Source organism: Lontra canadensis, unplaced genomic scaffold (assembly GCF_010015895.1).
Source record: "Lontra canadensis isolate GAN:19392208 unplaced genomic scaffold, GSC_riverotter_1.0 scaffold87, whole genome shotgun sequence".
NCBI lineage: Eukaryota > Metazoa > Chordata > Mammalia > Carnivora > Mustelidae > Lontra > Lontra canadensis.
In genome coordinates, this window is record NW_022631081.1 from 3206815 (window position 1) to 3234537 (window position 27723).

Sequence of the window (27723 nt, forward strand, 5' to 3'; positions counted from 1 at the left end):
TATTTATTTATTTGATAGAGATCATAAGTAGGCAGAGGGGCAGGCAGAGAGAGAGAGGGGGAAGCAGGCTCCCTGCTGAGCAGAGAGCTTGGCACGGGGCTCCATCCCAGGACCCTGAGATCATGACCTGAGCCGGAGGCAGAGGCCCAACCCACTGAGCCACCCAGGCGCCCCTTATTTATTTATTTATGTATTTATTTATTTATTCATATAATTATCAACTCATAAAGTCCTATTTTACTTTAATATTAAAACTTAAAACAGTTTATTATTTTGATCTCAAACTGTCTCAGGCTTGGCTAAATGAAGGCCCCCCACCTTTTTAAAAAGATTTTATTTATTTATTTATTTGAGAGAGAAAGAAAGAGAGCAGGGGAAGGGGGGAGGAGAGAGGGGGAGAGAGAGAGGAGCAGACCCTATGTTGAGCATGGAGCCTGATGCAGGGCTCGGTGTGGGGCTTAATCCCATGGCCCTGAGATCATGAGCTGAACCAAAACTAAGACTCAGACGTTTAACTGACTGAGCCACCCAGGTGCCCCGAGCACCTCCCCCTTTTTTTTTAATTGTTTTAAATTAACATATAATGTATTATTTGCTTCAGAGATACAGGTCTGTGAATCATCAGTCTTACACCTCACAGCACTCACCACAGCATATACCCTCCCCAATGTCCATCACCCAGCCATGCTATCCCACCCCCACCACCCTCAGCAACCCTCAGTTTGTTTCCTGAGATTAAGAGTCTTTAATGGTTTGTCTCTCTCCCCGGTCCCATCTTTTTTTTTTTTAGATTTTATTTATTTATTTGACAGAGAGAGATCACAAGCAGGCAGAGAGGCAGGCAGAGAGAGAGGAGGAAGCAGGCTCCCTGCCGAGCAGAGAGCCCGACGCGGGGCTCGATCCCAGGACTCTGAGATCATGACCTGAGCCGAAGGCAGCGGCTTAACCCACTGAGCCACCCAGGCGCCCCCCCGGTCCCATCTTGTTTCATTTTTTCCCTCCCTACCTCCCACAACCCCCCACCCTACCTCTCAAATTCCTCATATCAGAGAGATCATATGATAATTATCTTTCTCTGATTGACTTATTTCACTTAGCATAATATCCTCTAGTTCCATCCACGTCATTGCAAATGAGAGCCCCCCTTTTCAAATTGTACACAACATAAAATGTAAAATGTACACAACATAAGATCTAACATAGTAACCATTTTTAGGCATACAATCCAGTGGCCTTGAGTACCTACAGAGTGTCAGAAAACCATCACCACCATCCATCTCCAGAACTCTTTCATCATCCCAAGCAGAAACTCTGTGTCCATGAAACAATAATGCTCCATTCCTCTATGCTCCCAACCCCTCATTACATTTACACTGTATTCTCTATTCTTTATTCTCTGTTTTCTGTCTCATGAATTTGCCTGTTCTAGATACCTCATATAAGTGGAATTACACGTTTGTCCCTTTGTATCTGATTCGTTTCACATAGTATAATGTCTTCAAGGCTATCTATGTAGTAGCATATATGGGAGCCTATTTTTGACATATGTCCTCTCTGACCTGTCCTAACACAAGCAGGGGGAGCAGCAGAAGGAGTGGGAGAAGCAGACTCCCTGCTGAGCTGGGAACCCAATACGGGACTTGATCCCAGGACCCCGGGATCATGACCTGAGCAGAAGGCAGATGCTTTACAGACTGAACTACTCACAGGACCCTTCATGCCATTTCAATAATGATTTCAGTCTACATACTTCCCGAGAATGTCATCATCTCTAAACAAGAAATAATCCTTGTCATCTAGAACTATTTTGGAGTCTCCATATTTTGGAAAACTTTATCTAACTTTCACCACTAATTTGTTGAATCTCTCCACCCTTCCCTTGCTAGAGCCCAATCAAACAGCTACTACTGTTGCTTGTGACACCTCTTGAGATTTTTCTGGAAGCGTAATGCTTCCTTTGGTTATGTTTTCAGCTGCACTCCTTTCAATGAAAACTGGGTCGAAGAGAGGAAGAAACTTTCCAGCTGCCTGTCCTGCTGTGATTGGCCAGGGCGGTTCGTACTCTGCTCTGGGGCTCCCGACACCTCATTGAAAACGGCGCTCTGGTGGGTAACATCATTTTGCAATGTACAAAAGAAGCCTGAAAATAAATGGTGAAAATGACCGATTCACAGTCACATCGGGAGACAAGTACACCTTTCTCAGAAACAACAGCTGGAGTGGACAAACAAGGTGTGAACAGTGCAATTAACAAGCTTGAACTAACAGAGAACTAAACTGAGGCATATTAAAAATTTTGAGTGTACTTGAGCAAACATCAAATGGGGCAGTGCCAAACCAGAAGTAGTTAGGAGCATACCCCCTGCCCTACCGGAGCTGGGGAAAGACTTTTACCGAGAAGAGGCAGAAGCAAAGCGAGGAATTATTTGATTGGGTGTAGTTTTAAAGAGTTGCATTTACTGGGAAAGCCTAAAAGGCCGTTTGTGATTTGTTGTCCTTAGATTTTGATTTCTTAACCTCGAGGCATTACAGCCTTAGGTTTTAGTTTATTGACGAGGCTACTAATGCATTAAAGCCATCCCAGTCTAATGGCCCCCTTGTTTAACTAATTTAACACTCTCAACTAAGAACATTTATTTTTGAAGATTTTATTTATTTATTTGAGAGAGAGAGAGTGAGGGAGATCATGAGCAGGAAAGGTAGAGGGAGAAGCCGACTCCCCACTGAGCAGGGAGCCCGTTGTGGGACTTGTTCCCAGGACCCTGGGATCCTGACCTGAGCCGAAGGCAGACACTTAACTGACTGAGCCACCCAGGCACCCTAAGAACATGTTTTTTGTTTGTTTGTTTGTTTGTTTGTTTGTTTTAAAGATTTTATTTATTTATTTGACAGACAGAGATTACAAGTAGGCAGAGAAGCAGTCAGAGAGAGGAGGAAGCAGGCTCCCTGCTGAGCAGAGAGCCCGATGTGGGGCTCAATCCCAGGATCCTGGGATCATGACCTGAGCGGAAAGCAGAGGCTTTAACCCACTGAGCCACCCAGGCGCCACCCTAAGAACATGTTTTTATTCAAAGGAGAAACATTCCCAAAATTTGATCCTATTCTATTTTTTTTTTTTTTTACTTACAGTGTAGTTGACACCCAATGTTACATTAGTTGTAGTTGTACAACATAGTGGTTGACAATTCTATACGTTATGCTGTGTTCCCACAAATGTAGCTACCATCTGTCACCATATGGCACTATTACAATACCTTTGACTATATTCTCTAGGCTGGACCTTTCATCCCCATGCCTGATCCCATTTTCCTCTTGTGTTACAAGTTTAGAAATGGAATTATTTCCAAGTTTTGACTTTTGTGAATAAAGCTGCTGTGAACTTTTGTGCACAAATATTTGTGTGAAAGAAAACTTTGTATTTTCATTTCTCTTGGCTAAATACCTAGAAGGAAATTGTGAGATCATGTGAGAGGTGTATTTTTTTTTAAGATTTTATTTATTTATTTTTCAGAGAGGTAGAGCACAAGCAGGGGAACAGAAAGCAAAGGGAGAAGTAGACTCCCCACTGAGTTGATGTAGGACTCGATCCCAGGACCCCAGCATCATGACCTGAGCTGAAGGCAGATGTTTAACCAACTGAGCCACCCAGGCCTCCTGGGAGGTGTATGTTTAATATTTTTTTAAAGATTTTATTTATTTATTTAACAGAGAGAGACATAGTGAGAGAGGGAACACAAGCAGGGGGAGTGGGAGAGGGAGAAGCAGGCTCCCCGCTGAACAGAGAGCCAGATGCAGGGCTCGATTCTAGGACCCTGGGATCATGACCTGAGCCGAAGGCAGAGGCTTAACGTACTGAGCCACCCAGGTGCCCCTCGATAAATATTTTTTGAATGATTGTTCAACTGTTAGGTTGTCTACAATATGTTTTTTTTTTTTAAGATTTTGTTTATTTAGTTAAGAGACAGAAAGAGGGAGAGCATGAGTGGGAGGGGCAGGGCAGAGAGAGAGGGAGAAACAGGGCTCGATCTCAGGACCCCAAGACCATGATCTAAGCCGAAAGCAGCCACTTAACTGACTGAGTCATCCAGGCTTCCCCATAATACCATTTTTTTAAAAAAAGCAGAATTCAACACAAGATTGGTCTATATTGGACTTATTACAAAAGCCTGGAATGTGCTCATTTTAGGACACTAAGGCAGTGTTTCTAGTTACCTACACAGCATCTATTCTGCTTTTCTTCCTTACTAGGAAAAAAAAAAAATGTGTCCTGCATCGGGCTCCTTGTTCAGCAGGGAGTGTTCTTCTCCCTCTCCCTCTGCCTGCTACTCCCCTGCTTGCACTCTCTGTCGAATAAGTAAACAAAATCTTAAAAAAGAAAACAAAAGAAAAAAAATGTGTTCGAGGTGCCTGGCTGAAAACACTCAGCTTCCAGATTCCCCTGAAGCTATGGATAGCCACATAATGCCATTCAGGATGATGGGTAAGTGGAATTTCTAGGCTGAGGGGATTCCAGGAAAGTTTATTAAATGGAGACTCAGCTGGGATGCCATCTGCATTTTGTGTGTTGCTGTTTTCCTCCTAACCTCTTCCTCTTGCCCAGAATGCTGATGAAAGGGCAAAAGATGGAGAAGGCGGTAGCCATTTTGCAACATGAGGAAGGAAGGCCCATGCTAAGGATATCAAAGGAAAGACAGGAGTCCGGGTTCCTGATGGCATCAAGAAGTGGCCCTTGGGGCGCCTGGGTGGCTCAGTGGGTTAAAGTCTCTGCCTTCAGTTTGGGTGATGATCTCAGGGTCCTGGGATCGAGCTCCACATCGGGCTCTCTGCTCCACAGGGTGCCTGCTTCCTCCTCTCGCTCTCTGCCTGCCTCTCTGCCTACTTGTGATCTCTGTCAAATAAATAAATAAAATCTTAAAAAAAAAAAAGTGGCCCTTAACCCCCAACCTAGCTCCAGATTACCCACTTGCCAACCCCAAGTTATGTGAGAAATAAAAACAGCATGGTGACTAGGTTCTTGTTACACACCACACAACACAGTCCTCACTTAATACAGGTGCTTTATCCACCGTATTGCCCAAGTGACATTTCCCAAACACTGTCCTTGTTTTTCTTTCTTTTAAAGATTTTATTTATTTGAGAAAGAGAGTGAGGAAGAGAGAGAGACCAAGAATAGAGAGGGAAGGGTAGAGGGAGAAACAGGCTCCCCACTGAGCAGGGAGCCCGTTGTAGGACTTGACCCCAGGACCCTGGGATCATGACCTGAGCTGGAGGCAGACGCTTAACTAACTGAGCCACCCAGGCGCCCTGTCCTTGTTTTTCTTGTGAACGTGTAGCCTAACTGAGGAACAAGATTGCTTGAGCAGGGCAGCTGGAAGTAGGTGGGTCCCAGGGACATAATTTTTATCCATGGCACTTTCTCCTGATACCAGCAAAAGAGATGAGTCATTTACCATTGTAGCATCTCAATTTGGTGGTCGGGAAAATTGAGGTACAAAAGGACAAAATAATCAGCTGAAGGCTGTAGATTAATTTCCCAATTTATCTGTCCGTCCCACATTCCAGTCCTACAATTTTTCCTGGAATGTGCTCCCCCCCCCCCCACCCGCCCTGTGCTAATCAAATGCATGTTTCTCTTTATGTTTAAACCATAGCTTCTCAACCTTGGCATTATTGACATTTGGGGCTGAATAGCTTTTTTTGCTGTGGGGTTGGGGGTGGGGCTTTCCTGTGCATTGTCTCAAGCAGCGTCTCAAGCCTCTATCCACTAGATGCCAGCAGTCTGCCCCCTCCCCACCAGTTATGACAACCAAAATTGTCTCCAGACAATAACAATGCCTGATGAGAGCCAAGATCTACTCCCAGCCATTGAGAACCACTGCTCTAAACTCGTGCGAAACATCAACCCCACTCTGCACGTGGTTGTTCCCATGCAGGCATTCCTCCCAGCAAAACACCTGTGACACTTGGCAGTTGAAATGTACCTGCCTGGATCTCCGTATTAAATGACCATAAGCTCCTTGAAGGCAAGGACTACATTGGGCTCATCTTTATAATCCCCTGTTTATTGACTAAATAGATTTTAAAGTGGTTCAGGAGAAGAATGAGAATAGAATTCAGGAATGCTGGCTTTCTGATGCCATGATTTTCACATTCATGGTTAAAAAGACTCATGTGTCCGCTTGCTTTCCTTGGCATCCTATTTTATAGACTCTCACGCTGTAGTCAAGAGGCAGATTCTAGCAAAAAGAGAGTACTAATGACTCTTGTTCTAACACCAGCTACACTGCAAAGGAAAGCAAACATTCTAAGGCAACTTTTTATATTCTCACAAGGAAAAAAAGACTCAACAATACGGGAAAGAGTGAAGATCCAAATTCTATATAATATTTTTGTTTCCCTAGTGAAATCAAAGAGCTATGTACACCCCTCCCCCAATTCCAGTTTCCTCTCCCCTGGTCATTTTACACAATTAAGGTCCATCTGTTACAACTACAAAACCAATCCTGTATGTATGCACAGGGCTGGCTTCCCTACCCTGTAGAAATGAAGTCCTTTGGTTTTCTAGGACTAGTGATCCTAGTGCTTTTAATTTTATGAATATGTTTTTAAAGTGGGACGTTTCCGAACTGTTTAAGTAATGTTGAGACACTGAGCATGTGGACAGGAAATCCTCCTGGTTATGTTGACGAATGTTTCCTTCAATCCTGTGGCTGCCCACCCCTTTCTGGAGAAGAGTTGCGACACTTCCTGACTTTCATTTGTGTGTATTAAAGTTCTAAGAAATTCAATACTCCTTTGGCTTCTGTAAAACGCTACAGTTCATTTGCCCAGTAAATTCAACAGGGGCTAAAGGACACAACAACAAAAGGAAAAGATTTATTTGGAAAATGCAAAGATATCCCATGCCTCTCTTTTTCACTTGGCATTGATCCAGAGCAGTAAATGGCCCTGCATTTGGTTTTGTCCCTTTAAAGAAAAGTGCAAACACTCCATTGTCCGTACCTTTATTGACACCAAGGTTCAAAGGCGGCAAGAGAAGCAAGTTTTATCTTACTTTTATCTTACTTGAAAGGAGTTTTAAGTGCAGTTGAAGTGCAGCAGGCCCCCTTCATTAGTACTAGGAGAATAAATTTCAAATCACTAGTTTCAAAAAATTTTAAACTTTTTGGGGGCACCTGGGTGGCTCTGTCAGTTAGTGCCTGCCTTCAGCTCAGGTCATGATAACGGGGTCCTTGGATCGAGCCCCACATCGGGCTCTTGGCTCAGCGGGGAGCCTGCTTCCCCCTCTCTCTCTCTGCCTGCCTCTCTGCCTACTTGTGATCTCTCTCTGCCAAATAAATAAATAAATCTTTAAAAAAAAAAAAGATAAACTTTTTGTTTTGGCATAATTGTAGATTTACAGAAAAGATGCAAAGCCAACATAGAGAATTACCGTATACCCCCTTACACCCCTGGTGCCAGTTCCCCTAATGTTCTCAGCCTCCATGACCAAATAACACATTTGTCAAAACTAAGAAACCAACACTGACATCCTGCCATTAACTAAACTCTGGACTTTATTTGGATTTCAACGTTTTCTTCCCTTAATGTCCGTTTCCTGTTTCAGGATCCGGCCTTGTTTTAAATTTCTTAGCTTCTGTGTGGTGTATCGATTTTTGCGAAACGTTTCACGACTAATTTCAGCAAATGACCTTTATGTGAGGAGCTGAAGTTGGACTCAAGTTCAACCTTCCCAGACACATACATGTCCTGAGGTTTTGACTCCAAAGTAATAGTGACGGAACCCCTCCTCCTTTGGTGAGGTGCCCTCATCTGTGAGGCGACGCTGTGAGATTTTGCTTCACTTGGCTCATAGGAGACTGGATTTCCTGAGAATGGCCTAGGGGTTCTCAATGCCAAAAAAGAAAAGAGGGGGGCCTGCGTGGCTCAGTTGGTTAAGTATCTGACACTTGGTCTCAGCTCAGGTCTTGATCTCAGAGTCCTGAGATCTCAGGTGCCCAGGATCAGTAAGTACTTTATCTCCAAACTTAAGTTCTTTAAGTTGTCTTTGGATTCAGCCTTCAATCCCTCTTTTTTATTTATAGCTGACTTTATACATTTAATAATCAGGTGGGAAAAGACTACAAACTCTACCATTTCTGTTCTCTTATAAACTTTTTTTTTTTTTTTTTCATTAAAACAGCCAAGATTTATGTGGTTCTAAGAGCCAGTTGGGTAAAATATAGATGAAACTCTGGTTTGGTGAATAAAGGGGAGATGAGAAAAGAAAAACTTTAAGAGAGGAGGAAGACCTAGAATTGTGTTTGCTTCAGAGAGCATCGGGACAGAGGCCAACCATCTTCCATTTCTAGACCCTGTGAGGATGGTCATGACAGCCTGGGGGACAGAAAGGGGGGAATGGGGGCCTTGGCTTGTGAAATGGATGGACTTAGAGTAGGTTTTCAGCTCTAACACATACTCGTTCTAACACATACGAACCCTCTGACCCTCAGTTTCCTTGTCAGTAAAATGAGAATCAAGTGTTGAACAAGTTAATGTCTTGAACACAGTGCATGACACAGGGAAAGCATGAACTGAGTGTGTGAAGTGTTACAGCTGCCAAGGGCCACCTCCCCTAATGTGTCTTGGCATTCCCATATTCTGACTCGTCTACCATTCTTCTCAACCTTCCTCCATCTTTTGCTATTTGATAGCCAAGAAGTTTGACAGGTCCCAGAAGGCTAAGCAGAACAACTGAGAGTCCAAGTCTTTAAAATAAATGTCCAAGTATAAAATTTGGTCACTGGTCATAAGCTGGGACAGAGTCCACAAAGAGGAAAAATGGCACAGCAAGGAACACCAGGTGAGTTTTCCCCAGTTGCTCCCTCCCCCACACGGAGAACAAAATGCCCACTTGACCCCTGGGTGGTCCAGACCTGGACAGGCTGCTGGTGATCTGCCCTGTTAACGTGACCTGGGATAACATTCCCAGCAGAGGGCTGCAAACATTTGCTGAGCACACACACCTGTGACCCATGGTGAGATTGGGGTTGAGTTTGGCTTACGCCATAACTGGGGGTTGGTGGCTTGTGGGGGCTGTTCTGCACAGAACAGGTGAGGAAAAGGAAGGTTGTTTTTGTTTTTATTTTTGTTCTTTTTAGGATTTTTATTGGGGTGCCTGAGTGGCTTGGTTGATTAAGCATCTACCTTTGGTTCAGGTCATAATCCCAGTGCCCTGGTATGGAGCCACAAGTTGGGCTCCCTGCTCTGTGGGGAACCAGCTTCTCCCTCTCCTTCTGCCTGCCACTCCTCCTGTTTGTACTCTGTCTCTATTAAATAAATATATAAAGTCTTTTAAAAAGTTTTTTTTTTTCCTTTATTTGAGAGAGAGCATGAGGAAGAGCAGGGAAGAGGGAGAAGCAGAATCTTCACTGAGAAGGGAGCCCAACAGTGGGCTCGATCCCAGGACCCGGAGATTATGACCTGATCCAAAGGTAGATGCCCAACCCACTGAGCCACCCAGGCTCCCTGAGGGGTCTTTTAGATTCACCTTCCAGGGGACTTTACAGCTCAAAGTGTCTGTGAGTCTAATTTTTTTTTTTTAAGATTTTATTTATTTATTTGACAGACAGAGATCACAAGTAGGCAGAGAGGCAGGCAGAGAGAGAGAGAGAGAGAGGAGGAAGCAGACTCCCTGCAGAGCAGAGAGCCCGATGTGGGGCTCGATCCCAGGACTCTGGGATCATGACCTGAGCCGAAGGCAGAGGCTTTAACCCACTGAGCCACCCAGGCGCCCCTGTGAGTCTAATTTTTCTTACCTTCTGGAAGAGATAAAGGAGTAAAGAAGATTGTCCTGGGTATAGCTCTGGATGGGGAATCACATTTTTCAATTGAAGTGTCCTGAAAAATCAGAATTGCTCAGGCTTACAGGAAGTGGATTGTCTGATTCTAAGTTTTACTTGCATTTTTTGGGGGAAAAATTGACCACAAAGTTTTCTTAAAAGGATTCCCTTGGCTTTTTTTTTTTTTTTTTAAGATTTTATTTAAAATCAAACCAAAGGGAGCGGCTCAACCAACTGAGCCACCCAGGCATCCCTGGACTCTTTCGTCTTGATCAACCAAGTGTCCCCGCCCCATCCCAGTTTCCAGCAAGAAGAAAGTGACAATTTGCCTTTGTATCAACTTGGGGTTCTCCTGGAAATCTTCACCCTACACCTGTGTTCAACCATTTGTATTCAATGATTTTTACTTGGTTTCCAGAAGCTGGGTATCCACACGCAATATACTGCTATTTCCACCATTATGATCAGATCCATTGCCAGAAAACCCAGGGGCTCTGGGCTACCTTTATGTTGCTCTCAATGGAGCGGAACCTGGGAGGAGCAAAGAGATAAGTAATTCCACATTATAACTGCAGTCAGCCCTACGGTGGCGCCGAGGAGCAAGGGCCATAAGGAAAGTCTTCATAAAGGAGATATTTGCATGGGCTTTGAAGGACGAATAGGAGTTTGCCCAAGATTTTAATTTTTCTTTTACCTTGGGCTCTTCTCCCTGCTAGAGAAGACAGATGCCACCTGGCCCCTGAGAGAGAAAAGCGGTAATAGTTCATCTGGTGCTAAAAAAGATCTGAAACTAACACAAAATAGATACTCAACCTTTAACATCTGCTAATATGCTCAAATCTAAGTGTATGAGGAGTTCCTTCTGAATTTCTGTGTACTCATTTTAACTCTCCCAGGACATCCCTTGTCCCTCCCATCCCCTTATTCTCAGCACTCTTGAAAATGTCCTTAATATTTCTTATTTAAACTACAACTTTTCAAATTTAAATATCTTAAAAAAAAAAAAAAACTACAACTTTTCTTTCAAACTGGAGGCAGGACTCTTCTCTCCTGCCATCTGCTCAGGTCATAGGGTCATTGTAATCCTTCCCCTAGTGCCCTCCAGCCTCCCAGCTAGCTCTTACTCGTGGTCCACAGTTCCAGGTCTCTGAGCTCTGACTTCAGCTACAACCCTTGCCAAAAGGATCAAAAACAAAATTGTTAGTCAGAATTTCCTCTCCTTCCCTGAATTTCTTTTTTCTTTTTTTGATTGAGGGCCATCTTTACTGGAAGGAAATACTTTATACACTACTTCTTTCTCTTCCTTTCTTCTTTTCTTTCCTTCCTTCCTTCCTTCCTTCCTATCTCTCTCCCTTCCTTCCTCTCTCTCCCCTTCTTCCTGCCTCCCTCTCTTCCTTCCTCTTTCTTTTTTTCTTTCTTTCCTTCCTTCCTTCTTTCTCCCTTCCCCTTCCCTAATTTCTGATTCTACTTCTGCAGTGGATGTGAAGGCATCTTACCACCATGGTGTTAAAATATATGTATTTGAAAACCTTAAAACAAAACTAAGGGTTTTCAACTGAGCCTGGGTGGCTCAGTTGGTTAAGTAGCTGACTTCGGTTCAGGTCATGATCCCAGGGTCCTGGGTTCGAGCCCAGCATCAGGCTCCCTGCTCAGTGGAGAGCCTGCTTCTCCCTCTCCCTCCGTCTGCTGCTCTGCCTACTTGTGTTCTCTATCTCTCTGTCAATTAAAATAAAAATCTAAACAAAAAAATAAAGACAAAACAAAACTCCAAAAAACTAGAGGCAGGAATATGAGAGAGAGAATGTGGGGGAGCCTTTTCTTGCCTCCCCCACACTCAGCCTACCCTTGTTTGGCTTTAAATTCTGCAGTCACTCCCCCTCTCCCGGGTCCTGTTCTGCCTCTTTCTCTAAAGTAGCCAGAAGGGACTTGAGGGTGACTTTAGTCACTCTGTCTCTGAGTCCCAGAGAGAGGTTAACACTTGGGATCAGGAGTTGGCCCAGGAGCTCAGGATCCTGAGACTGTGCTGCCTGGACCCAGCCAGCCTCCTCGCTTTGCACAGCGGAGGTAGCTGACCTTTTCCATTTCATCCGCTTTTTTCTCAGCGCCCCACTTGGCTTGGCAACCACAAATCACCACGGTTTCCTCCTTGGCATTTCTTAAATGTGGCCCACTTAAATGAAAAGGTCAGAAGAGAGAGGCCCCATGGACTTTGAAACGTTCAGCTTGCCTTCTGGCCTGGGCCACCGGCTTGACAGGTCCCGCGGGCTCCCCGGGGAGAGGGGGCAGCTGATGAAATCCGCCCTCCGGAGGACGCCCTGCGCCCTCCCTCCCCCCTCACTTCCTGAAAGCGCCCTTGTTTGCGTATCCGGGTTCCAGAACAAGAACCTCCTGTCGCAAATCGATCGCGGAGGTAATATTACGGTTTGAGTGGATTTGCTTGGAGCTGTAGGCAGACGCTTCCCTGAGAAAGACAGAATCTGTTTTTACTGATTAAAATCTCCCTTGTTTGTTCGCTTTCTACCTCTAAAAGTTCTTGGAACCTTTTTCCAGGAAGAAGCCAGGTGGTAGGAAACCAGAGTAGCCACGGACAGCAAGCCTTGTTTTTGTCCTTACGCTAAAGCTTCTTTTATTGTCAAGGAAACAAGTGCAAGGCTGTGCGGACTAAGCCGATAGTAGGACTGACAGCCCATGAGTATGGGGCTCTGTGCCAGGCACTGGCATCCCTTCTCTCTCTCATTCCTGCACGGTAAGCCCTGGCTCCGTTTCTCAGAGGAGGAAGCTTGAGAGGTGAGGCCCAAGGTTACACCACTCACGGGTAGGAGAACTGGGATTTGACCCTAAATCCCTGCCAACTTCATATATGGCCTGATTCCTAGAGGTTGCACTGGCGGGAAAAGGACCCAGGCCTGCCTCACTGCTTGGAGGCCGTGAGGCTTCTGAGGCGACCCCCACTTTCAGTGATTTGCATTTTATTAGACAGAAACTGAAAACTGAAATCAACAAGGTGTCTGAAACCAGCAAAAGAACGGTCCTTTCAGTGTCGGTTGCCATTCCTTTGTTGGGGAGTAGATTGGTGGGGCCCAGGTAATGTTTACTGGGCAAACAACAGACTGGGAGCCAGGCAGAGCCCACACCTAGCCGAGTAAATAGCCCGGGGAGGCCCAGGCACAGCCTGCAAGGGCCCCAGTGAGGCCTTGCTTTGAGAGACAACCAGGAGAATGTGCCCGTAGAAGCCAGGAGCCCAGAGCCCTGGTCCTGGTGCTGCCATTATTATTATTATTATTTAAGATTGCATTTATTTATCTGTCAGAGAAAGCACAACCAGGGGGAATGGCAGGCAGAGCAGGCAGAAGGAGGAGGAGACCCAGCTGAGCAAGGAGCCTAATGTGGGGCTCGATCCAGAAACCCTGGGACCATGACCTGAGCTGAAGGCAGACGCTTAACCGACTGAGCCACCCAGGCGTCCTGTGGTGCTGCCATTATTAACACGTGTGCTTCTCAGTTCCTCAGCTTGATGAGGTCGAGCTCTACTGTGGCTGCCGGGAACAGTTTGACCTGGGCAGTGTGGCCCAGCAGTTGGTCGGGGGTAGGTTAGAGGTTAGAGTCCAGTCACAAACTCTGTGACTCTAGACAGGTCCTTAACTTTTTTTTTTTTTTTTTAAGATTTTATTTATTTGACAGAGATCACAAGTAGGCAGAGAGGCGGGCAGAGAGAGAGGAAGGGAAGAAGTCTTCCTGCTGAACAGAGAGCCCGATTCAGGGCTCGATCCCAGGACCCTGGGATCATGACCTGAAGACAGAGGCTTTAACCCACTGAGCCACCCAGGTGCCCTAGACAGGTCCTTAACTTTTCAGAGACTCTGTTTTCCTATCATGCATCTAAGAATCATAATAGAACCCACCCCACAGGGTTGTCAAGACATTAAGTTAGAATGCCCAGCAGGGTTCTAGAATATATTGCCATGGCCACAAGGGTCCTTTCCTTTGATTTTGTTTTGGTGGGGAAATTGAAATTCAATTAAAGCAAAAGTTAACAAACTAGAAGGAGGAGGACAAGGAGGTGCAGACAGAGGTGAAGGAGAAGGAGAAGTTAGAAGTTATAGCTAAAATCTAGGGGCACCTAGGTGGCTCAGTCAGTTGGGCGTTTGCCTTTGGCTCAGGTCAGGTCCTGGGATTGAGCCCCTTGTGGAGGTCCCGGCTCAATGAGGAGCCTGTTTCTCCCTCTCCCTCTGCTCATGCTCTCTTTCTCTCTCAACTAAATTTTTTAGAAAAATCTTGGAAATTATAGTTAACATCTTACAGTTAAAGCTTAGTTTAGTGCTCCTATATAGGAAACAACACATTGGGAATTATTAGCGATTCTCTAATTCTGCAAATATTCACTGAAAGCTTGACACCAGTTCTGTGGATCATAAAAAGATATTTATGCAGGGACCTTTCCCCAAAGAACCCCCAGTCCAGAAGGAGACACACAAAAATAGCTATGACAGAGAAGTCACAGGGTCATGCAGGGATTAGGAATCTGACGTGATGCCTCAGGAAATTCTCCGGAGGCCCAGACACAGCAAGACTCCTGGGACAATGTGGACCTTGGGGTCCATGTATAGCACACTTTCAGTCCCAACTTTGACTCTGATCAGCTGGACGATCTTGGACAATCGACTTCACATCTCTGAGCAATTTCCTCCTCTCGTGATGATTAATTTTATGAGTCAACATAGCTCAGCTGTAATATCCAGGTATTCTTTTAAAGAGTAATCCAGGCTTTGCTCTGAGGTATTTTGTAGACGCAGTTTAACGTCGACGAAAGGAGAGTATCTGATGGGGCCTCATCCAATCCAGGGGAAAGGCTTTAAAGCAAAACTAGGTATCTTTGAAGAAGAAGAAATTTCACCTATGTTTTTGTTTCATTTGTTTGTTTTTTAAGATTTTATTTATTTAATTGACAGAGAGAGAGAGTGAGAGAGGGAACACAAGCAGAAGGAGTGGGAGGGGAGAAGCCGGCTTCCTGCTGAGCAGCGAGCCCGACGTGGGGCTTGATCCCAGGACCCCGGGGTCATGACCTGAGCCAAAGGCAGACACTCAACCCACTGAGTCACCCAGGTGTCCCAAAATTTCACCTATAGATTGCAGTGTTGACTCTTGCCCAAAGTGTCTGGACCTCCAGGCTGTGCCAAAAATTTCAAACATGCCAGACCCACAATCATATAAGCCAATTCCCTGAGATAAATCACATATATGTAGATCATATATCATATATATAGCGGGTAGATATGATATGTGATTATGTCATATATATACACATATGCTATATGATACATGCATCACATATCTATGATAATATGTAAAAATGTCCTACTGGTTCTCTTTCTCTGATCGTAGGCAAGCAGAAATGCTACTTCTCTTTCCGTTCCTTGACTGTTCCCAGCATTATCTGTCCTCTGCTCCTCTCCATTTCCCAACACCTCATCATGAAGGCACAGAACCTGGAGATGGAAGGGCCCCTAGGGGCTGTGTAATTCATCCTCCTTAGTGTAGAGGAAGATATTCAGATGGAGAAGCCAAGCGATTTGTCCCAGGTCTCAAAGACTATATTGGAGGCATGGGGCTAACATGTAGGGCTGACCTTGCAGGGTTGGCAGAGAGTAAGGCAAAAGAGGCATTTCCCTCGGGTGCAAAATTTAAGGAGTGCCCCAAAAGTCAGTAATCAAGATGAAACATATTTTTTAAAAATTATATAACTAATTTATTTATTTATTTGACAGAGATCACAAGTAGGCAGAGAGGCAGGCAGAGAGAGAGGGGGAAGCATGGTCCCCACCGAGCAGAGAACCCGATGCGGGGCTTGATCCTGGGACCCTGGGATCATGACCTGAGCTGAAGGCAGATGCTTTAACCCACTGAGCCACTCAGGTGCCCCAAGATGGAATATATTTTGATACAATATTTATTTTATGTATTTTTATGTAATTTTTAATGCAATATTTAAAAAATCTAAGTTAATGAAAAAATCTGTGATGTACAAAGTATCACATTTTTTAAAGCTTTTTTTTTTTTTAAGATTTTATTTATTCATTCATGAGAGACACAGAGAGAGAGAGGCAGAGGGGGAAGCAGGCTCCCCATGAGCAGGGAGCCTGATTCGGGACTCGATCCCAGGACCTGGTGATCATGACCTGAGCTGAAGGCAGATGCCCAAACATTTGAGCCACCCAGGCACCCTTTTTTAAAGCTTTTTAAAAAGATTTTATTTATATGAGAGCGAGCACGTTCACAAGCAAGGGGGAAAGGCAAAGGGAGAGGGAGAAGCAGACTCCCTGCTGAGCAGGGAACCTGACACAGGGTTTGATCCCAGGACCCTGAGATCATGACCTGAGCCGAAAGACAGACCCTTAACTGACTGAGCCACCCAAGCACCCTCACATTTTTTAAAAAGTAAACTCCATGCCCAACGTGGGGCTTGAACTCATAACCCTTAGATTAAGAGTCATATGCTCTACCAACTAAGCCAGTCAGGCGCCCCACAAACTACCATATTTTTAAATCAAGAGGGATCATTATTGGGGTGCCTGGGTGGCTCAGTGGGTTAAGGCCTCTGCCTTCGGCTCAGGTCTTGATCCAAGGGTCCTGGGATTGAGCCCTGCATCGGGCTCTCTGCTCAGCAAGGAGCCTGCTTCCGCCTGTCTCTCTGCCTATTTGTGATCTCTCTCTGTCAAATAAATAAATAAAATCTTTAAAAAAAAAAAAAAAGAAGGATCATTATTGTTGGGTTTTCCTTTTGCTGTAGGCGCTGACGTGGTTGGCACTTTATGGTTGCCCATGTCTGGTGGCGTCTACTGTATTAGATCAGGCTTTACATGCTACCTCTAGTGTTCGTGATAACTGTGCATGTAGTTTCCTCTGCCCGTCAAAACCTCTCATAGGTGGCCGCTGCCCTGGTGTGTCCAGGACTGAGCGGTTTCCCAGAACTTAGAACATTTAGTGGGATACATTGACATAGTCCTAGGAAACCATTGTGGTTGGTTGTCCTGTCGGAGAAGGAAGCAGGGACCTGATCGTATGCATTTTTGTGCCCCTGAGCCATTGGGTTACACCGAGTAATATTGATCAAATTTGCCCTTTCTGGCAGCATACCTGGCAGGCACTCAGTACGTCCCTAATCAGTTGCTTATCTGAGGCACAGAAAGGCTGACAGTGACTGGGCCAGGACCCACTGGCAAATCCCTGGTGCTCCAGCCCCAAGCCTCTTGGCCTTCCCAGTGTCCTGCCTGTTGCTGCTCACCCATAACCATCCTCCGAGATTCTGGAGATATGAATCCAGTGGAGGCTTTTTTGCCTAAAATCTACCCAGGAAGCTGCACTCCCCTCCCCCCTCCATTTTTTTACAAGCAAATACTCTGCCTTTTGAAACTTTCTGTGTCTTAGACAAAAATAGGCATTTGGCTTCAAGAATCATTATATCGTGCCTTCAGCTAAGGACAGACATAGGAACATTCTAGGCAGGCTGCTCGACAAAGGTTAGCTCTGTAACCTGGAGCAAGACCCCTGATGGCTTTGGCTCTGAGTGTCTTCAGTGACCAAATGAAAGGCTTGGACTCATTGTTCTGGGACATAGCAGGGTGCATCTGTGACCATCAGTATTGCCATTTGTGAAGTCAGCACCCTATATTTTAAGGTATTTGTGAGGATTCAATAAGGCAATATATAGAAACCACCTTGCATGGTCCCCTGTGGGAGGACATTTATTTGTTTTCTGTCTCTCTCATTCTCGTCTGAATCTAAAACACAGTAATTTTATGATTCAACTTTTATAGTTGGTAGGAAAGATATTTCACTCATTTATTCATTTATTCCAAAATGTCTAATTGTTCACCTACTATGTGCCAAGCATAACCCTAAGTATTAGGTGCTAAGGCTATGGTGGTGAGCAAGGACCCAGTTAAAAAAACATCAGACATTATCTAAACACTGCATCTGCAATGCAAGAAAAGACCTGCCCCCCAAACCCACAAAAACCCAGTAATAAAGTGCACCCACACGTCAGAAATCATCCCTATGGACTGTTTCAAATGAGTTCTGAGTAGACGCTGTTTAGCAGGTGGTCAATGTTCTCCCGAGTGGCTGCTATTCTTGTGTTTCAAACACCTGCTGCTGTTTGCAGGTTGCTAACATTTACTTTGGTCTTTATGTCAATGCCATTTGCAGAAGGAGCCAGCTGTGGGGCTTTTCTCTTTCAACATTGCCACTGAACTAGGCTTTGTCCATAGGAAAATAAACATCACTTGCGTAGATAAGGCTACCGCAACCTTCAAGACTGATTCGAGCAGGGACCTTCTGCTTAAGAGGAAGAGTAGGCTTCATCTCGCTGGCAGTGAGAAATGTCCTTCGTGGCTTAGTCATCTGGCTTGATTTTACTTTACCTAGCATTGGTTTTGTCTTTCTCCCCTCTTTTGGAGCCTTTTTTTGGTAACTCCTCTCTTCTTGTGGGGTTTGACCAGACAGTTGCGAACTGATGAATCATAGATAGTAAAGGTTAGACGGAAAACGGATTAGTGGTTGCCAAGTGCTAGGGGTTGGAAGAACCAGAGAGTGAGTACGGAATGGCGACGGGGTCTTCTCTCGGGCCAGTGATGTAAAAGTTTTGGAACTAGACAGGGGCGAGGACTTCACAACATTGTGAATGTACTAACTGCCGCGGAATTGTGTACTTAAGGCTATGTGAATTTCAGCAAAATAAAAAACAAACAAAACATTATGTTAAGTCAAAGGAGCCAGATCCAAATGACTATAAGCTGTATGAATCTGTTTATATGAAGTTCAAGAACAGGCTAAACTAATCTATGGTGATAGCAGAAAAACGGTTGCCATGGGGCTGGGGAGGAAAGAAGCCCAAGGGAACTTACTGGGGTGATGAAAATATGCTCTATTTTGTTTTGGACAGTGGTTACAGAGTGTATATGCTTGTCCCAAAGTGTCAAATTGTATGTTAAGATCTGTGCACTTTTTTTAATTTAAGATTTTATTTATTTGACAGAGATCTAAGTAGGCAGAGAGACAGGCAGGTGGTGGGGGGAAGCAGGCTCCCCACTGAGCAGAGAGCCCGATGTAGGACTCAATCCCAGGATCCTAGGATCATGACCTGAGCCGAAGGCAGAGGCTTTAACCCACTGAGCCACCCACGTGCCCTCTGTCACTTTTTAAAAGACTTTATTTGTTTAGAGAAAGAGCACAGGAGCAGGGGGAGGGGCAGAAGGAGAGGGAGAGAGAATCTTAAGCAGTTTCCTCGTTGAGCACAGACCCTGACACAGACCTTGATCTCACGACTGTGAGATCATAACCTGAGCTGAAATCAAGAGTCAGATGCTTAATGGACTGAGCCACCCCGGTACCCCAAGATCTGTGCATTTTATTGAAGTTGATTCTACCTCATTTAAAAAATAAAAATGCGGGACACCTGGGTGGCTCACTCGGTTAAGTGTTTGCCTTTGGCTCAGGTCATGACCTCAGGGTCCTGGGATTGATTCCCAAATCAACCTCCTTGCTCAGCTGGGAGTCTGCCTCTCTCTCTGCCTGCTGTCCCCACTGCATAAGCTTTCTCTCTCTCTGGCAAATAAATAAAATATTAAAAAAAAAAAAAGAAAAAAAATTTTAAGTTGAAAAAGAAAAGGAAAGGTGAATATCCTAGGGGAAAAAAAAAGGCAAAGGATCTGGCAGTATCTGATTCAAGTTTCCTTGGAGCCATTTCATCCATTTTTAAATATATTACACCGAAGAACTACCTTCTGTTACTTCCTTGTTTCTTTTAAGAATACAGTTTTTGGAGGGGAGGAGGTTGCGCTACTACTCATGGGCTTCTGGCTTTTGTACATTTTATTCCTGATAACTTCATGTACTTTGGGCTAAAGGAGCCTGGTCTCAGGCCATGACCAGGTGTTGTCATGCCTTGGTTCGGCGGTCACGTGCTCTTGCCTCGTACCTGGTTTGACTCTTGACTCATCTCTCTGCTTGGCCTCTTGGTAGTTGTGTGATTTGGGACAAGTTACTTAACCTCTCTCAAGGCAAGGCTTCCTCCTGGGGGAAAAGCAGTGATGCTGTCTCCCTCGAAGTGCTGTTGTGAGGGTGGGCTAAGCCAGTGCCCAGGGCCTGGCACAGGAAAGGGCAGAGACAGCATGGCTGGGTGAGTGGGATTGCCACGTAAAATGGAGCTTGTCTGGTTACCTTTGAATTTCAAATAAACAACAAGTAATTTTTAGTATACAATGGTTATGAATTGACTGTTGGTCCCCCACGCACCGTCCAAATTCATATGTTGGAGCCCAAACCCTCAGTACGGCTGTGTTTGGAGAAAGTAATTAAGGTGAAATGAGGCCTACGATGAGGCCTTGATCCAACAGAATTAGTGTCTTCATGAGAAGATTCACCAGAGAACACTCACTTGTTCCCTCTGGGCCCCCACACCCCGCACAAAGAGGTTATAGGGACACACAATGAGAAAGTAGCTACATGCAATCCGGGAAAGCCCTCATCAGAAACTGAACTGGCTAGAAACTTGATCTTGGACTTCCCAGACTCCAGACCTTTGAGACCCAGCCAAACCCACTAACTGAGTGTTAGGATGGAATAAAGAATTTCTTCAAACATTCGAGGACTCAAAAAATGTATCTTGAGGGTGCCTGGGTGGATCAGTCAGTTAAGCGGTTGCCTTCAGCTTGGGTCATGATCCCGGGATCCTGGGATCAAGCCCCACATCGGACTCCCTGCTCGGCAGGAAGCCTGCATCTCCCTCTCCCACTCCCCCTGCCTGTGTTCCCTCTCACTGTGTCTCTTTCTGTCCAATAAATAAATAAAAATAAATAAATAAAAAGACAACCCAACTAAAAGTAGGTAAAGGATCTGAGTATTGTTTCTCCAAAGAAGACATACAGATGGCCAAAAAGCACATGAAAAGATGCTCAACAGATTTTAGGGAAATACAAGTCAAAAGCACAATGAGATACTCCTTCACACCCACTAGGCTATAATATAAAAGACATAATAACAAGTGCTGATGAGGATAGAAATTGCAACCAACCCTCACAATACGGCTAATAGGGGCAGTGTTTAAGGTGATGCAGCTGCTTCGGAAAACAGCCTGCCAGTTCCTCAAAACAAGAAACACAGAGTTATCATATGACCTAGGAATTCCACTCCTAGGTATATACCAAAGAGAAATGAAAATATGTCAAATTTTCTTTCTTTTTTAAGATTCTATTCTATTTAAAATTTTTATTTATTTATTTATTTGACAGAGAGAGAAAATAAAGCAGGGGCAGTGGCAGGCAGAGGGAGAGGAAGAAGAAGGCTCCCGGCTGAGCAAGGAGGCTGATGTAGGACTCCATCCCAGGACACTTGGATCATGACTTGAACTGAAGGCAGATGCTTAACTGACTGAGCCACCCAGGTGCCCCTAAAGATTCTATTTTATTTTATATTTTAAAATAAGATTTAATTATTTAGAGAGAAAGAGCAGTGGGGGAGGAACAGAGGCAAAGGGAGGGGGAGAGTCTTAAGCAAACTCCAAGCAGAGTGCAGAGCCTGAGTAGGATCAGGACCTGAGCTGGACCAAAAGTCAGTTGCTCAACCAACTGAGCCACCCAGGCACCCCTAAAGGGTTTTAAGTAATTTCTACAGCAAATGCAGGGTTTGAACCCACAACCCCAAGATCCAAAGTGCAGGCTCCACCCAGTGAGCCAGCCAGGGGCCCCCGCACACACATTTTCATAGCAGCATTATTCGTAATAACCAAAAAGTAGAGACAACCCAATGTCCATCAAACGATGAATGGATGAATAAAATGTAGCATATTCATACAATGGAATATTATTTGGCCATAAAAAGAATTGAAGGGGCGCCTGGGTGGCTCAGTGGGTTAAAGCCTCTGCCTTCTGCTCGGGTCATGATCCCAGGGTCCTGGAATCGAGCCCCACATCAGGTTCTCTGCTCCACAGAAAGCCTGCTTCCTCCTCTCTCTCCCTGCCTGCTTCTCTGCCTACTTGTGATCTCTGTCTGTCAACTAAGTAAATAAAATCTTAAAAAAAAAAAAAAATTGAAAACAGGGATTTGGGATGTTTTGACATGCATGTTCATAGCAGCATTATTCATAAATAGCCAAAAGGTGGAAGCAACCTGAGTGCGCACCAAAGGAAGAATGGATAAATAAAATGTGTCATATACATACAATGAAATATCGTTCAGCCTTTAAAGGGAAAGAAATTCTGATACATCAAGAACGAACCTTGAGGACATTGTGCTAAGTCTGTCACAAGCCAGAATATGATTCCTCTGATGGGAGATACCTAGAGTAGCCAAGGTCACAAAGGCAGAAAATAGAATGATGATTGCCGGGGCCTGAGGGGAGGGAGAATAGGGAGCTGTTTGATGAATACAGAGTTTCAGTTTTACAAGATGAAGAGAGTTCTGAGATGGATGGTGGTGATGGTCGCACCATGATGCGAATGTACTTAGCATTACTAAACTGTACACTTAAAAAATGGTTAAGAAAGCGTCGCCTGGGTGGCTCAGTGGGTTAAGCCTCTGCCTTCGGCTCAGGTCATAATCTCAGGGTCTTGGGATCAAGCCCCATGTCGGGCTCTCTGCTTAGCAGGGAGCCTGCTTCCCCCCTCCCCCTCTCTCTGCCTGCCTCTCTGCCTACTTGTGATCTCTCACTGTCAAATAAATAAATCTTAAAAAAAATGGTTAAGATGGTGAATTTTATGTTATGGCTATTTCACAATGATTACAGATGAATGAATGTAGTACTGATACGTGCTACAGCACAGATGACTCTTGAACACTTTACGCTGAGTGAAGGAAGCTAGTCAAAAAGGGCCACAGTCTATGATTCCATTTTTATGAAATGTCCATAACAAGCAGGTTTCTAGACAGAAAAGTGGTTGCCAGGGCCTGGGATGGTGGTATGGTAGGAGGGGTCAGGAGGGTAATTTTATACATCAAGCCAGTTAATTGTATGGAATGTGATTATATCTAAATTAAGCTGTTAATAATGTATGTTGGATATGTTTAAAAAAGTGAAGCCGGAAGTGCTTCATGAGAATAAGGAAGTATTCCAAGAAAGGAAGGCATGGGATCCAGGAAATGGGGGCTCCCACATAGGATGCGATTGGTTCCAAGGGAATCTGAGGAGAAAGGTGGTGTCAGGCCAAGAGAGCAAGCAGTCTGCATTGGGGCAGGAGGGCTCTAGATAGGAAGTTGAAAAAAAAGATCTATTAAGTGTTTGGTAAAAAAAAAAATCAACACACAAAACACAACAGATACACAGAAAAGTAAGGCAGTGAAAAAACAAGGCAGTTATCAATTACAGGGAAAACAAAAAGGTGTAAAAGTTTAATTATCATATACGATGTATCTCAGCTGTGAATAATGACATCATTGTAATAATGCACACCATTAATAAAAATGGTGACATAAAATAGATTGGGAGAAAAGGGGAAGTGGAAGTGGTTGTGAAAAGAGAATTAATTCCTCATGTGGAAGTCAGTTAATGAAGTCAAAGATTGATAATTGAGATAGAGCAATGTAATGCTGGCTCAGTCGGTGGAGCATGAGTTGCTTGATCTCAAGGTTTTGAATTTAAGCCTCACCTGGGGTAGAGATTATTTAAAGATAAAATGTTAAAAAAAAAAGAAAAATGAAAAATGAAGATGACAAAACAGGAAGTCATAGCAAAGAAGTTCCCTCTGAGGAGTAAGATTGGGGAGGGGGAGGGGGAGGATAGGCAACCTGGATTTTGTTGTAATCCTTTTAATGATTTTATCTATCTATTCATTTATTTTAGAAAGAGAGCCAGTGTGCGTGCATGTGTGCATGTGGCAGCGAGAGGAGGGGCAGAAGGAGAGGGAGAGAGAATCCCCGGCAGACTCCAGGCTGAGTCAGGAACCCGATGTGGAGCTCAGCTCAGGGGTCAGTCTCACAACCCCGAGCTCATTAGCTGAACTGAAATCAAGATTCTGTCACCCAACAGACTGAGCCACCGCAGTGCCCCTGTTGTAAGCCACTTAAATCTGCCTTGACTGAAAACAAAACAAGCTTTATGCATATTTTTCAATATATTTGAACCAATCTCTACTCCAACGTGGGGCATGAACTCACAACCCCAAAATCAAGAGTCGTGTGCTCTAGGGAGCCAGCCAAGTGCCCCTTAAATATATTTTAAAAATGGAAACCTAGAACCTGTTGAACTCTTTGGCATGCCCATTTCCTATTCAGGAAACATGGGGTTAATTTTAGAACTCAGAGCACCTAGAGGGAGGAGATAAATGAGAGAACTGGAAGATAGTTGTCCTAGTAGAGGACATTCTTCTCTACCTTCTCAGCTGTGTCTAGTGCCTGGGGCCTTCTTCAGGAACCAGGACACTGGGCCTCTTTTCCTGCCCCCTTCGCCATCTGAGGTTATGGATTCCAGTGGCAACGCCCAGAATGCTCTTGCCCTCCAGTCCCTGTATTTCTGGGAATCTTTACAACACTGCTCTCCAAACTTGTTGGCACATCTTGCTTGTTCTCAGGTGCCCAGCCTTGGCTTCCCATCAGATTCTTGCCCAACTCCTACTTTCCTGAACTTGACACTTGGGACTTTCCCTGGTTTTCTCACTCGAGCTCAGGCTCTAATTCCTCTGACACTCCACCCCCCACCCCCCCAGCTGCAGGCCACCCCACCCTCAGCCCAGCCCTTGGAGCCCTGGCCTGGGCAGAACCCAGGATCTACCCACACAACCGAGAGGAAACGTCACGCTGAGGGAATTGTCACACGTGTCTGTAGTCTCAGGCTCCTCGCAGGTGACTTGGGAGAAATGATTCTTACTATGAAGATTCAAGATGTCTAGCAGTAAGAACCATGTCGGGCACAGGGTAGGTTTAAGGAGATTATTAGGTAAAGAAACACTGAAGTAGAATTTCGAGCAATGCCAGGAAACAGCAGTGGATAGGTGGCTTGGTGTGGGTGAGGGCAGCCACTCGGAGTGAGTGAAGATTTCTGGAAGCAAAAGGCAAGCAGAAACTTTTAGATTTCAACAGTTCTGAAAGAAAAAACACTACACAACAAAACATGGCTGGGTCTATAACTGGATGGTCTTCTACGCCCATCCCTGGGGCCCTGACACTTTTGACCACAGCCAGAGACATGGACACTCCCCATCTTTAAGTATGAAAGAAAAGACCGTATTTACCCAGGTTTCCTCCTCTGTCTTGCTCTCCCTTCCATTTCAGAACATCCCCAGTCCCCTGTGGCAGGTCTGAGCTTTCTTGTGAACCCCTCAATTGTGCCTTGACCTTCAATGGGCTATACGACCTTTTGCTTTACTTTCTCTAGAACCGACTTCCTATATTTTGTGTCCTCCTCATGGTCCTATCATTTAAGAACTGATGTCACTGTTTCCCTGGGGAAATTCCTACAGACTCGGAGCTTCCTTGATTTCACGACTCTTTTATCAACATCTTTTCATTTCACTAACTATTTCACCAAAAAGAGCTTCTAAGTATAACGTGGATGACTGTATTTAACTTTTGCAGGCACTTGAGCTTGTTTATTTCCAGAAACGCTGCTCGGAGGGCTGGGGATCTTTAAACCACGTTAAGATATTTGACTTGGATCCGTTTTTCACGGGAAGCTGGTACTTTACTGATTCCAGACTTTCAGAATTCACAGTTGGGTATGATTTTTTTTTTTTTTTAAAGGTGGTGGTAGGGAAGGGTCCCCACGATAGGAACAATTGTCCATTACCACCCAAAAAGAGTAGGAAGGACACATTCTCAGAATGTAGAATGACCTTTCAATTTAGTATATTAATCTTTTTAAAAAATGCTCTACATTGTGCTTATTTTTCTCATTTCTCTGCTCATCCTGTGGTTTGGCCACTAGGAGCAAACCAGCGAAGGCGGGTAGAGACGGCACCGCAAAGAGCTGCAGGGCTATCTAGTGGCCACATGTCCACACTGCAGTGCAAGTGACGCTGTTGCTGCCAATCCTGCCCCCAAATGGAGAACACACACCTAGAGTTTTTGGCATTAAAGATCAACCCTTGGGGCGCCTGGGTGGCTCAGTGGGTTAAAGCCTCTGCCTTTGGCTCCGGTCATGATCCCAGGGTTCTGGGATCGGGCCCGCATCGGGTTCTCTGCTCAGCGGGGAGCCTGCTTCCCTTCTTCTCTCATGATCCCAGGGTCCTGGGATCCGGCCAGCCTCAGATTCTCTGCTCAGCGGGGAGCCTGCTTCCATTCTCTCTCCGCCTGCCTCTCTGCCTACTTGTAATTTCTGTCAAATAAATTAAAAAAAAAAAAAATCTTAAAAAAAAAAAAGGATCAACCCTTGCTACTTTACGGCATTTTTGAAATTCGTTTTATAAATGTTCCTACAGCCTTGGACTTCAAAGGATTGCCTCGCCGTAAATCTGAAGACTGAGCTTCCAGCCATTGAACGGTGATTCTGAGCGGTGTTTCCTGGTTCAGACAGGCCTGGGTTAGAATTTGCTGTCTGGGTGACTTTAGGCAAGTTATTTAAACTCTCTGACCTTCAGTTTCCTCTTGTACAATGGATATAGTGGGCAGGCTTGTTCTGAAGATAAAGGGAAGCATGCATGTCATGTAATTTTGGCTGTTCCTAACATGTAAATGTTGCTATTGGTTTATTCAACGCTTATGGAAAGACGGTGTAGCCCAGGAAAGGGACAGAAATTCACCCACCCAAATACGCCCACGTAAAGGACTTCATATGAGATTCCTGAGCAGTATCCCAAAAATCCTTCATTTCTTCTCAATAATGTTTTATAGGTTTGTTGGTGGTTTTTGTATAAAGATCATGCACAGCTTTTTTTTTTTTTAAGATTTTATATTTAAGTAATCTTTACCCCCACTGTGAGGCTCAAACTCACAACCCTGAGATCAAGAGTCACACGCTCCACCAGTGAGTCAACCAAGTGCCCCCATACACACATTTTTTTATATTGATTTCCAGATATTTTAATTTTTGATGACATCTTATAAGCACCTTTTTACATTTCATTTTATAACTGGTGCTATGTGTAGAAGTCTGTTTTTTGTATTGACCTGTGTCTAGCAAACTTGCTAAAGTAACTTATTTATTCTGATACTTTGTTCTTAGATTCATTTGGGTTTTCTCTGTGCACAATCATGTCACTGTTGAATAATGGCAGTTTTACTTCTTTCTGTCCAAGCTTTTTGTAATGATTGCCCTCTTGCATGGCCTAGGGCCTTTAGGACATTGGCGAACGTCTGTGATGTAAGCGGGCATCTCTGTCCTGTGCCCTATCTCAGAAAGGAACCTTTGAAAATTAGCATTAACTCTGTTTGCTAAGGGTTCTTAGTGGATCATATTTAATAAGATCTCCTCTGCTTTCTGGACCTTTCAAAACAATGATTTCTATAGCTAATACTGGAGGTAATATATTTCCAACTCTGAACAGTGATTATCAGGGGCTCCCTGGCTGGCTCAATCAGATCATGTGACTCTTGATCTCAGGATTGTAAATTCAAGTCCCACGTTGGGTATAGAGATTACTTAAAAAAAATAAAATCTTAGGGGCACCTGGGTACCTCATTCAGTTGAGCATCTGACTCTTGATTTCAGCTCAAGTCATGATCTCAGGGTTTTGAGATCGAGCCCTGCGTGGGGCTCTGTGCTGGGTGTGGAGCCTGCTTAGGATTCTCTCACCCCTTGTCCCCCACCCCAACCCCTCTCTTCCTCTTAAAATAAATAAATAAATAAATAAATAAATAAATAAATAAATAAAATAAACTCTTAAAAGAAAACAGGAGTTATATCAGGATAGGAGTGTGGGGAGGGGTTGTATGACATTACAGGCAAGTTTTACTTTCTAAGAGATAAATTATTTTA

General features: G+C 44.5%; 1 long non-coding RNA gene and 1 pseudogene across 1 annotated transcript; both read right to left on the bottom strand.

The window, feature by feature from the left end:
* Nucleotides 1-1737: 1737 nt before the first annotated feature.
* On the bottom strand, nt 1738-4642 carry LOC116882696 (annotated as a pseudogene).
* Nucleotides 4643-10010: 5368 nt separating this feature from the next.
* On the bottom strand, nt 10011-12145 carry LOC116882769. The gene is made up of 3 exons (XR_004385696.1): nt 11895-12145; nt 10516-10560; nt 10011-10352 (listed from the first exon to the last, which is right to left on the bottom strand). It is a non-coding gene; the product is annotated as an uncharacterized LOC116882769 (long non-coding RNA).
* Between the last annotated feature and the right edge of the window lie 15578 nt (nt 12146-27723).